The following is a 13,372-nucleotide window of genomic DNA, read 5'->3' on the forward strand; positions in this document are numbered from 1 at the left end:
AATTACAAGGAGCAGAGGAATCTACTAAATGACCCTATGGAGACGTAATCAGCAAATTTTAGGATGAAGGCAACCTTACAGGGCAAAAGGCTAAGATTTTTCAAAAAAAAATTTCAAAAAAAAAAAGAAAGACTAGCATATAGATTAAAAGAGATTTAAGAGTACATATTAATTAGGGAGCAGAGGAAGATGGCAGAAGAGTAAGACGCGGAGATCACCTTCCTCCCCACAGATACATCAGAAATTCATCTACATGTGGAACAACTCCTACAGAACACCTACTGAACGCTGACAGAAGACCTCAGACCCACCAAAAGGCAAGAAACTCCCCACATACCTGGGTAGGGCAAAAGAAAAAAGAATAAACAGAGACAAAAGGATAGGGACGAGACCTGCACCAGTGGGGGGGAGCCGTGAAGGAGGAAAGGTTTCCACACACTAGAAGCCCCTTCGTGGGCGGAGACTGCAGGTGGTGGAGGGGGAAGCTTCGGAGTTGCGGAGGAGAGCACAGCAACAGGGGTGCGGAGGGCAAAGCAGAGAGATTCCTGCACAGAGGATCGGGGCCCTCAGGCACACACCAGCCCAAGAGGCTTGTCTGCTCGGCCGCCTGGGCAGGCGATGCTGGGAGCTGAGGCTAGGGTATCGGCTTTCAGTCGGAGCGCAGGGAGAGGACTGGGGCTGGCGGCAGGAAGAGAGCCTGAAGGGGTTAGTGCACCACGGCTAGCCCGGAGGGAGTCCGGGGAAAAAGTCTGGAGCTGCCAAAGAGGCAAGAGACTTTTTCTTCCCTTTTGTTTCCTGGTGCGCGAGGAGAGGGCATTAAGAGCGCTGCTTACAGAAGCTCCAGAGATGGGCGCGAGCCGTGGCTAAAGGCGCGGACCCCAGAGACGGGCGTGGGACGCTGGGGCTGCTGCTGCCGCCGCCACAAGGCCTGTGTGCGAGCACAGGTCACTGTCCACCCCGCCTTCTGGGGAGCCTGTGCACCCCGCCACAGCCGGGGTCCCAGGACCCAGGGACGGCTTTACCGGGAAAGCGCACAGAGCGCCTCGGGTAGGTGCAACGTCACGCCAGCCTCTGCCGCTGCACGCCCGCCCCGCACTGCGTGCCCCTCCCTCCCCTCTGCCTGAGTGAGCCAGAGCCCCCGAATCAGCGGCTCCTTTAAACCTGTCCTGTCTGAACGAAGAACGGACACCCTCTGGTGACCTACGTGCAGAGGCGGGGCCAGGTCCAAGGCTGAGACCCGGGAGCTGTGAGAGCAGAGAAGAGACAGGGAAATCTCTCTGTGCAGCCTCGGAGGCAGCGGATTAAAGCTCCATGGTCCACTTGATGTACCCTGCGTCTGTGGAGTGCATGAATGGACAGCGAATCATCCCAAATTGAGGAGGTGGACATTGAGGACATGATTTAAGACTTTTTGCCCTTTTCCTCTTTTTACAACGAATTATCCCAAATTGAGAAGGTGGACTTGGAGAGCAAGATTTTTGATTTTTCCCTCTGCTCTCTTTTTGTGAAAGTGTATGTGTATGCTTCTGTGTGAGATTTTCTCAGTATAGCTTTGCTTCCACCATATGTCCCAGGGTTCTATCTGTCCGTTTTTTTTTCAATAATTACTTTTTAATTTTAATAATGCTACTATATTTTATAGTTTACTCTATTTTACTTTACCTGCTCTTTCTTTTTTCCTACCTTCCCTTCCTCCCTCCCTCTCTTCTTCCTTTCACTCTTTCTTTTTCTTTCCTTCCTCCCTCCCTCGCTCCTTTCTCTCTTTCTTTCTTCCTTCCTTTCTTTCCTTCTTCCTTTCTTTCTTTCTCTCTTTCTTTCTTCTACTAATTCTTTCTTTCTACTTTTTCTCCCTTTTAATCTGAGCCCAGTAGATGAAAGGCTCTTGGTGCTGCGGCCAGGAGTCAGTGCTGTGCCTCTGAAGTGGGAGAGCCCACTTCAGGACACGGGTCCACAAGAGACCTCCCAGCTCCACATAATATCAAGCAGGGAAAATCTCCCAGAGATCTCCATCTCAACACCAGCACCCAGCTTCATTCAACGACCAGCAAGCTAGAGTGCTGGTCACCCTATGCCAAGCAACTAGCAAGGCAGGAACACAACCACATCCATTAGCAGAGAGGCTGCCTAAAAACATAATAAGGCCACAGGCACCCCAAAACACACCACCAGACGTGGACCTGTCCAGCAGAAAGACAAGATCGAGCCTCAACCACCAGAACACAGGCATTAGTCCCCTCCACCAGGAAGCCTACACAAACTACTGAAACAACCTTAGCCACTGGGGACAGACACCAAAAACAATGGGAACTACGAATCTGCAGCCTGCAAAAAGGAGACCCCAAACACAGTAACATAAACAAAATGAGATGACAGAAAAACACACAGCAGGTGAAGGAGCAAGATAAAAACCTACCAGACCTAACAAATGAAGAGGTAATAGGCAGTCTACCTGAAAAAGAATTCAGAATGATGATAGTAAAGCTGATCCAAGATTCTATTTCCAAGATCCAAAATCTTGGAAATAAAATAGACAAAATGCAAGAAACAGTTAACAAGGACCTAGAAGAACTAAAGATGAATCAAGCATCAATTAAAAATACAATACATGAAATGAAACATACTCTAGATGGAATCAATAGCAGAATAACTGAGGCAGAAGAACGGATAAGTGAGGTGGGAGATAAAATAGTGGAAATAACTGTGCAGAGCAAAATAAAGAAAAAAGAATGAAAAGAACAGAGGACAGTCTCAGAGACCTCTGGGACAACATTAAATGCACCAACATTCGAATTATAGGGGTACCAGAAGAAGAAGAGAAAAAGAAAGGGACTGAGAAAATATTTGAAGAGATTATAGTTGAAAACTTCCCTAATATGGGAAAGGAAATAGTTAATCAAGTCCAGGAGGCACAGAGAGTCCCATACAGAATAAATCCAAGGAGAAATACGCCAAGACACATATTAATCAAACTATCAAAAATTAAACACAAAGAAATCATATTAAAATCAGCAAGGCAAAAACAACCAATAACACACAAGGGAATCCCCATCAGGATAACAGCTGATCTCTCAGCAGAAACTCTACAAGCCAGAAGGGAGTGGCAGGACATAATTAAAGTGATGAAGGAGAAAAACCTGAAACAAAGATTACTCTACCCAACAAGGATCTCATTCAGATTTGATGGAGAAATTAAAACCTTTACAGACAAACAAAAGCTGAGAGAGTTCAGCACCACCAAGCCAGCTTTACAACAAATGCTAAAGGAATTTCTCTAGGCAAGAAACACAACAGAAGGAATATACCTACAATAAAAAACACAAAGCAATTAAGGAAATGGGAATAAGAACATACATATCAATAATTACCTTAAATGAAAATGGACTAAATGCTCCCACCAAAAGACACAGATTGTCTGAATGGATACAAAAACAAGACCCATACATATGCTGTCTACAAGACACCCACTTCAGACCTAGAGACACATACAGATTGAAAGCAAGGGGATGGAAAAAGATATTTCATGCAAATGGAAATCAAAAGAAAGCTGGAATAGCAATTCTTATATCAGACAAAATAGACTTTAAAATAAAGACTATTAGAAGAGACAAAGAAGGACACTACATAATGATCAAGGGATAGATCCAAGAAGAAGATATAACAATTGTAAATATTTATGCACCCAGCATAGGAGCACCTCAATACATAAGGCAAATACTAACAGCCATAAAAGGGGAAATCGACAGTAACACACTCATAGTAGGGGACTTTAACACCCCACTTTCACCAATGGACAGATCATCCAAAATGAAAATAAATAAGGAAACACAAGCTTTAAATGATACATTAAACAAGATGGACTAAATTGATATTTATAGGACATTCTATCCAAAAACAACAGAATACACATTTTTCTCAAGTGCTCATGGAACATTCTCCAGGACAGATCATATCTTGGGTCACAAATCAAGCCTTAGTACATTTAAGAAAATTGAAATTGTATCAAGTATCTTTTCCGACCACAATGCTATGAGACTAGACATCAATTACAGGAAAAGATCTGTAAAAAATACAAACGCATGGAGGCTAAACAGTACACTACTCAATAACGAAGTGATCACTGAAGAAATCAAGGAGGATATAAAATAATACCTAGAAACAAATGACAATGGAGACACGACGACCCAAAACCTATGGGATGCAGCAAAAGCAGTTCTAAGGGGGAAGCTTATAGCAATACAATCCCACCTTAAGAAACAGGAAACATCTTGAGTAAACAACCTGACCCTTCACGTAAAGCAATTAGAGAAAGAAGAACAAAAAAACCCAAAGCTAGGAGAAGGAAAGAAATCATAAAGAGCAGATCAGAAATAAATGAAAAAGAAATGAAGGAAACGATAGCAAAGATCAATAAAACTAAAAGCTGGTTCTTTGAGAAGATAAACAAAATGGACAAACCATTAGCCAGACTTATCAAGAAAAAAAGGGAGAAGACTCAAATCAATAGAATTAGAAATGAAAAAGGAGAAGTAACAACTGACACTGCAGAAATACAAAAGATCATGAGAGATTACTACAAGCAACTCTATGCCAATAAAATGGACAACCTGGAGGAAACGGACAAATTCTTAGAAATGCACAACCTGCCAAGACTGAATCAGGAAGAAATAGAAAATATGAATAGACCAATCACAAGCACTGAAATTGAAACTGTGATTAAAAATCTTCCATCAAACAAAAGCCCAGGACCAGATGGCTTCACAGGCGAATTCTATCAAACATTTGGAGAAGAGCTAACACCCATCCTTCTCAAACTCTTCCAAACAATTTCAGAGGAAGGAGCACTCCCAAACTCATTCTACAAGGCCTCCATCACCTTGATACCAAAACCAGGCAAGGATGTCACAAAGAAAGAAAACTACAGGCCAATATCACTGATGAACATAGATGCAAAAATCCTCAACAAAATACTAGCAAACAGAATCCAACAGCACATTAAAAGGATCAAACACCATGATCAAGTGGGGTTTATTCCAGGAATGCAAGGATTCTTCAATATATGCAAATCAATCAATGTGATACACCATATTAACAAGTTGAAGGAGAAAAATCATATGATCATCTCAATAGATGCAGAGAAAGCTTACGACAAAATTCAACACCCATTTATGATAAAAAACCTGCAGAAAGTAGGCATAGAGGGAACTTTCCTCAACATAATAAAGGCCATATATGACAAACCCACAGCCAACATCGTCCTCAATGGTGAAAAACTGAAACCATTTCCACTAAGATCAGGAACAAGACAAGGCTGTCCACTCTCACCACTCTTATTCAACTTAGTTTTGGAAGATTTAGCCACAGCAATCAGAGAAGAAAAGGAAATAAAATGAATCCAAATTGGAAAAGAAGAAGTAAAGCTGTCACTGTTTGCAGATGACATGATACTATACATAGAGAATCCTAAAGATGCTACCAGAAAACTACTAGAGCTAATCAATGAATTTGGTAAAGTAGCAGGATACAAAATTAATGCACAGAAATGTCTTGCACTCCTGTACACTAATGATGAAAAATCTGAAAGTGAAATCAAGAAAACACTCCCATTTACCACTGCAACAAAAAGAATAAAATATCTAGGAATAAACCTACCTAAGGAGACAAAAGACCTGTATGCAGAAAATTATAAGACACTAATGAAAGAAATTAAACATGATACAGATAGATGGAGAGATATACCATGCTCCTGGATTGGAAGAATCAATATTGTGAAAATGACTCTACTACCCAAAGCAATCTACAAATTCAATGCAATCCCTATCAATCTACCACTGGCATTTTTCACAGAACTAGAACAAAAAATTCCAAAAATTTTTTGAAAAAACAAAAGACCCCGAATAGCCAAAGCAATCTTGAGAACGAAAAACGGAGCTGGAGGAATCAGGCTCCCTGACTTCAGACTATACTACAAAGCTACAGTAATCAAGACAGTGCGGTACTGGCACAAAAACAGAAAGATAGATCAGTGGAACAGGATAGAAAGCCCAGAGATAAACCCACGCACATATGGTCACCTTATCTTTGATAAAGGAGGCAGGAATGTACAGTGGAGAAAGGACAGCCTCTTCAATAATTGGTGCTGGGAAAACTGGACAGGGACATGTAAAAGTATGAGATTAGATCACTCCCTAATACCACACACAAAAGTAAGCTCGAAATGGATTAAAGACCTAAATGTAAGGCCAGAAACTATCAAACTCTTAGAGGAAAACATAGGCAGAACACTCTATGATATAAATCACAGCAAGATCCTTTTGGACCCACCTCCTAGAGAAATGGAAATAAAAAAAAAGATAAACAAATGGGACCTAATGAAACTTCAAAGCTTTTGCACAGCAAAGGAAACCATAAACAAGACCAAAAGGCAACCCTCAGAATGGGAGAAAATATTTGCAAATGAAGCAACTGACAAAGGATTATTCTCCAAAATTTATAAGGAGCACATGCAGCTCAATAGCAAAAAAACAAACAACCCAATCCAAAAATGGGCAGAGGACTTAAATAGACATTTCTCCAAAGAAGATATACAGACTGCCAACAAACACATGAAAGAATGCTCAACATCATTAATCATTAGAGAAATGCAAATCAAAACTACAATGAGATATTATCTCACACCAGTCAGAATGGCCATCATCAAGAAATCTAGAAACAATAAATGCTGGAGAGGGTGTGGAGAAAAGGGAACACTCTTGCACTGCTGGTGGGAATGTGAATTGGTACAGCCACTATGGAGAACAGTATGGAGGTTCCTTAAAAAACTACAAATAGAACTACCCTATGACCCAGCAATCCCACTGCTAGGCATATACCCTGAGAAAACCATAATTCAAAAAGAGACATGTACCAAAATGTTCATTGCATCTCTATTCACAATAGCCCAGAGATGGAAACAACCTAAGTGTCCGTCATTGGATGAATGGATAAAGAAGATGTGGCACATATATACAATGGAATATTACTCAGCCATAAAAAGAAACGAAACTGAGCTATTTGTAATGAGGTGGATAGACCTAGAGTCTGTCATACAGAGTGAAGTAAGTCAGAAAGAGAATGACAAATACCATATGCTAACACATATATATGGAATTTAAGGAAAAAAAATGTCATGAAGTACCTAGGGGAAAATGGGAATAAAGACACAGACCTACTTGAGAATGGATTTGAGGATATTGGGAGGGGGAAGGGTAAGCTGTGACAAAGCGAAAGAGAGACATGGACATATATACACTACCAAATGTAAGGTAGATATATAGTGGGAAGCAGCCGCATAGCACAGGGAGATCAGCTCAGTGCTTTGTGACCGCCTGGAGGGGTGGGATGGGGAGGGTGGGAGGGAGGGAGATGCATGAGTGAAGGGATACGGGAACAGATGTATATGTATGACTGATTCTCTTTGTTATAAAGCAGAAACTAATAAAAAATAAAGAGTACATATTAATTAAATAAAAATTATGGACCCTGGGTGAATTCTAATTAGAAGAAACCCAACTGTGAAAATAGTACATATGGGGCAAACTTTGAGGAAGTCTGAATTCTAACTGCTCATTTTATGTCAATAAGGAACTATTGTTAATGTTTTAGGTGTAGATAATAGTATCGCCGTTGCTTAAGAAAGTTACTAATAAATTCTGAAATGCATATGAGTGAAATGATATATCTGAGATTTGCTTCAAGATAATTCAGTGAGGGGAGAAATGGAAGTTATAGATGAAACAAGAGTTGATGAATGCTAAAGCTGGGGGAAAGGATCATTAGAATTTATTTTGCCATTCTGTTTACTTTTGTAAATGTTTGAAATCATCCTGATAAAGTGTTTTAAAAAAAGAGGGGAAATGCCATTAAAAGGGTCATTTTCCTCATGCTTTCAGATTAAATAAGACAAATGACCATATTTTAAGATTTTTCCAAATATACTCAACCAACAAAAAGGTGACAAGATAGCCTTAATCTCAAACTGACTTAAACACTACAAAATAGTAAGATGATTCAAAGGTCTGTGAAGTTTCAAATAATACTGCATAGCTTTTGTAGAAGTATCTTGAGTGTCCTATATGAGCCTGTTTAACATGAGAAGTCAATGTGATAACATTTCCAAGGAGTTCCCAGTGTCACTGGGTCTCTGTCATCAAGACAAAGGTGACAAGAGGTATTCACTCAAAGAGATGAATAATAATTTAAAAAATAATGCTATTAGTTAATGGTTGATTCAGGGAAGCACACAGTGGTGTGGTTAGGAGCAAAGGCTTTGGAGTTGGACAGACTAACCACTGTCCATCATTTACTATTTCTATTCCCTGTTTGGGTGAATTCACTTTCAGGTTCCTCATCCAAAATTTAGGGCTACTATATCCCTATAGAACTTACACAGTGCCTGATGTATATGAAGAGTTTCAGTCACTGCAATAATTAATATTATTGGTTCACGGTGATTATTGTCTGAGAAGCTGAAGCAGAATCACAAGCTCAAAAGGGGAAAGTAGAAAAAAAAAATAAAAGTCTCCTGGAAGACATATAACTTTTGGGTTATCAATAACAGAGTTCTTTTTTTGTGTGTTCCCAGCTCAGTACACTCTAGATCTCTTCCTAGCAGCTCATATTTTCAGGTAGGACACCTTGGAACATGAGCAGGTGACTATCTGAGGAAGACAAAATTCTGATGAAAATAACTTGCAGTGCAGTGGATCTTAAATGTTGGCTGTGAAAGACCTATCCTATTATCAAACCTTTAACAATGGATTCTTTGATTAAAGATGCTACTGGTTCTGATGAACATAGGGACAGGACAGGAATAAAGACACAGATGTAGAGAATGGACTTGACACAGGGAGGGGGAAGGGTAAGCTGGGATGAAGTGAGAGAGTAACACTGACATATATACACTACCAAGTATAAAATAGGTAGCTAGTGGGAGGCAGCTACATAGCACAGAGAGATCAGCTCGGTGCTCTGTGACCACCTAGAGGGGTGGGATAAGGAGGGTGGGAGGGAGATGCAAGAGGGAGCAGATATGGGGACATATGTATACATATAGCTGATTCATTTTTTTATACAGCAGAAACTATCATAACACTGTAAAGCAATTATGCTCCAATAAAGGTGTTAAAAAAAAAGATGCTACTGGTAAGAAAGCCTGACAACATTATATTTGTATCACTTTCTTTGCACAGAAACATAGAGACATATAAAACATATTTTTAGTGTATGTAAAGGAGGGGAAGACATAATATTATCAAATGTAATCAGGGTCGTTTCACAAAGGAGATGATATTTGAACCTGACCTAGAAGGATAAGGGGAAGTTTTTCAGGAAGAGAAAGTTGCAAGGACATTCTAGGCAGAAGCAGCAGAATGAGGAAAAGGTATAGAGACATGATTGTTTGGATACCCACTCCCACCCGCCATGAGTTCTTAAGGCATGTGGATCAGTACAGGATGAGACTAGGAGGAGGATTTAGTGTCGCTCTTATAGATCTTTTTCTGCCTTAGAGTTTTCTCTTTCTTTTCTAGGTAACATTGAATGTATATTAAAGGTGATATTTAATCATGATTATGGTAGTGATTCAGAGAGATACCTGATGGCCATCTGGGTAAAGGACATATATGAATTCTAAAAAAAATAAAATGAAGGAGCTAAGTTGGATGATGTTTACAATATTACATTTTTCCAGAAGAGAGATTTTATGGTTAGCTAATAGTAGTTGTGGTGAGGTAGTGACCAATTCAAATTCAAGAGATACTTGGGAGAGATAACTGATAAGACTTAGATAGATAATCATATAATTCATATAATTATATTGTCTAAAAAATTATATTGTCCAAAAGTTATATGTGTTCCACAGAGACTTAGATTTTTTTCTACTCTCCTCTTTTGAGCTTGGGATTCTGCTTCACTTTCTCAGACAAGAATTGATAGGACTTGAACATAATTCATAAAGGTGAAAGAAATTTCTAGTTTGAAGTGAGTGAAAGTCTTTCTATTTATCAAGATGGACCAGGAGTGGTAAGTAGATACAGTTAACCCTTGAACAATGCTGGGGTTAGGCGCTCTGATATTCCCTGCTGTCAAAAATGTGCCTATAACATAGTCTGCCTCCATATAAGTGGTTCCTCAATGTTCACAGTTCCACACCTTCAGATTCAACCAATCTCAGATCATGTACTATTAAAGTATTTACTATTGAAAAAAAATCTGCATGTTAAGTGGACCCATGCAGTTCAAGCCCATGTTGTCCAAGGATCAATTGTACTTTGATAATGAACATGTTGAGTCTGAGGTACACATTCTTTATTACCATTAAATGTCATGACCTCACTCACTGGTAAGTTAGGCATTGAAAACAAAGTGGGAAGGGTTAGGTTGGAGACTGACCCGTACTGGTCAAGTGAGGGTTAAGGAAAGCAAACTGAAGAAAGGCAAGGAGCGGTACTGCGGGATTTGTAATGCATGGAGTGCCATACCCAAGAGCACAAATCATAATTACACAAATCAAACTCATGCCTAATCAAAGCTGCAGTAATAAATATTCTGGGAAAAGCATGCTTTCTATTATTAGGTACAATCTGAATTCACAGAGAAGAGCTGTATGAGGAAATTTAAGAGATTCTTAGGAGAAAATCATCAAAGTAGAGGGAATGAGGCATATGAGCCAAAGATGCCCAAGCCTACTTTCTGAGGTTCCTCCTAGTATTCTAGAGATGCTGATGGAAGCACTGAGTTCTAGGGGCTTAGAAGATTGGCCAATTTGTCACCCAGTCTCATCTAAAGAAAGTCATGTAGGGTCACTGCATGTACTCACCAGTTCCCAGGGTTCACTCTACCCACAGGCCCTCAGACACAGGCATAGACTACTTCCCAAACTTGCTAGTCAGTGCGAGTGAGCCACTAATGTATCCTGTCAGTTGAGATCTTACTTGTTTTTATTTTACTATTACTTACAGAGAGTAACTCAGATTGATTGAAGGGGAGAGTTGGAGGTAGGAAGAAATTGGAATCATAAGTAGTAAAACAGATGGTAACCAGATCCTGGAGAATCTTAGAGATTCTAATATAAGTCTAAGGAGTTCTGATACTATATTTTAGTCAATGGGTATTGTTGAAGGATTTTTTTTTTTTTTTTCTTTTTGCGGTACGCGGGCCTCTCACTGTTGTGGCCTCTCCCGTTGCGGAGCACAGGCTCCGGATGCGCAGGCCCAGCGGCCATGGCTCACGGGCCCAGCCGCTCCGCGGCATATGGGATCCTCCCAGACCGGGGCACGAACCCGTATCCCCTGCATCGGCAGGCGGACTCTCAACCACTGCGCCACCAGGGAGGCCCTGTTGAAGGATTTTGATCATGAGTGTTTTGGTATATCTTAGATCATATACTTAGTAAATTATTGTTGAAGGAATACAAGATTGCATCTAGGTGAACAGAAATTCTCCAGAGATTTTGAAGCAATGAAGCACATCTCTATATTGTTGAGAGATCTATGTAGCCGCAAATCAAGCTGGCAACAAAAGACCAGAACAAAGCTATTTGTAGAGCCAAGGGCAAAGTTGCAATCAATGGCAAACTCTGTAAGCAGTGGCCAAGGGGTGGAAATACTGATTATGGACTGGTATCCTTAGCTCATTGAAAGAAATTGCCTGGAGCCTCTATATACCACATGACCTTGGGGCATATACCATGAGACTACTTTTAGTACCAGCTATCTTATAAGGAGATCTTTTGGTGTTTAATTACATAATCCTCTTGGAACTTGTCCAGGATTTCAGAGGAATTTTTCAGTAGAGTGAGAAGTATCACAGTGAGGTTCTAGAAATGTGTCTATTTCAAATGAACAACGTGTACTAAACATATTCTTTGCACGTTCTAATGTTGGGGAGACCTTGACAATAAAGCATGCAGTATTTGATTGCCTCAGCTCATGAAGAATATGACAAATGAAGGTGTAGATAAACCTTAGACTTTATTTTCCATTGATATTTTCAGCATTATAAAACTTTATTAAGAGCATCAATACTCAGTTATTTAACACAATTTCTGAACTCATCTAGGGATACTAATAAATGGAGCAGGAAGGAGTGAAAACAAAGGCTGCAAGCAGTTTAGAAACTAAAGCATAGACCAAGTGACCAGTACATTTTTCCATACTGACAACACACAGAAGAAGGTACTGTAACTCACTAAAGTCAGATCATTCACTCTTCTGTAGACTTGGCTTCTGTCCATGCAGCATTCAAGTCCAATTATAAAAATGAGGCAGTAATGAGAAATGAGATGGTTGCCAGAAAACTCTTAGACTGATGTTAAAATCACCCTTTTGACTGGGATGACCAAGCCTTTATGTGAAAGTCTAATCGTCTATTGAGATCTAAATACACTTTTAGACCACTTAGCGGCAAATGACCCAATGATTAGTCTGTAACAAGAAAGACAAGAAGCACATACTTTGAAGAAACCATTACAGTGAAAATGCAAGGGAGCAATATGGGCATTCATCCAATGTTGTGTAATAAAGAAAATTATTACAAGACGTTTATAGTTATAAAAATTAGAGAATTGCTGTTGGTGAAGGAAGAACACTATGTAGTCAATAAATAATTGAAACTGCAGGTCTTCTTTGCTTCTACTGACCTTTCAGTCAGGAAAATGAAAGTACTTTAATTAAGCTTAAGATCTTCATCAGTTTGTTTAATTCTTTTGAAAGAGCTACTTGGGACTAATATGTCTAGAGCTCCCATTGTTATCAGTGGGAGATCTGCCAGCTTCAGGACAGAAAGAAAAGAATACATAATTAGAGACAACCTATCCTACTGGAAATTATTCCAAAAGGTACAATAATTTCCTTAAGGCTTTATATACAATGATAGGCTTCTAAAGTCAGAATGCCCAGGGTTCCAATGCATTTCTGTCACTCTTTTACTCAATTTTTCTGTGCCTCAGTTACCTCATCTGTAAAAAGAGAGTTGATGTTTGCCTCATGGAATAGACTTAATGATTAAATGAGATAATACATGTGACATGCTAAGACTCATGCCCTGCATATGGTGAGGCTTCAATATATATTAGTTATAATTATTGTTATATGATAATAATATTAATTCTGTTCGGGTGGGCATGGGTTGGAGAATAGGTAACAAGCACATACTGTAAGATGTATCTGCCAGTGCTATGACACAATGCTGGCCAATGAGCCATTTTTCTCTTATATGTGAGTAACCAAAGAATGATACTTGATTTCCTCAAATTCATTAGGCAGAGGTTTTCCAATGTCATAGCAGTGGGGATAAATAAATATGTGAGTCTGGAAGAAATGTAAGAACAGGGTGA

The sequence above is a fragment of the Mesoplodon densirostris genome, chromosome 13 (genome assembly GCF_025265405.1).
Source record: "Mesoplodon densirostris isolate mMesDen1 chromosome 13, mMesDen1 primary haplotype, whole genome shotgun sequence".
Lineage (NCBI taxonomy): Eukaryota > Metazoa > Chordata > Mammalia > Artiodactyla > Ziphiidae > Mesoplodon > Mesoplodon densirostris.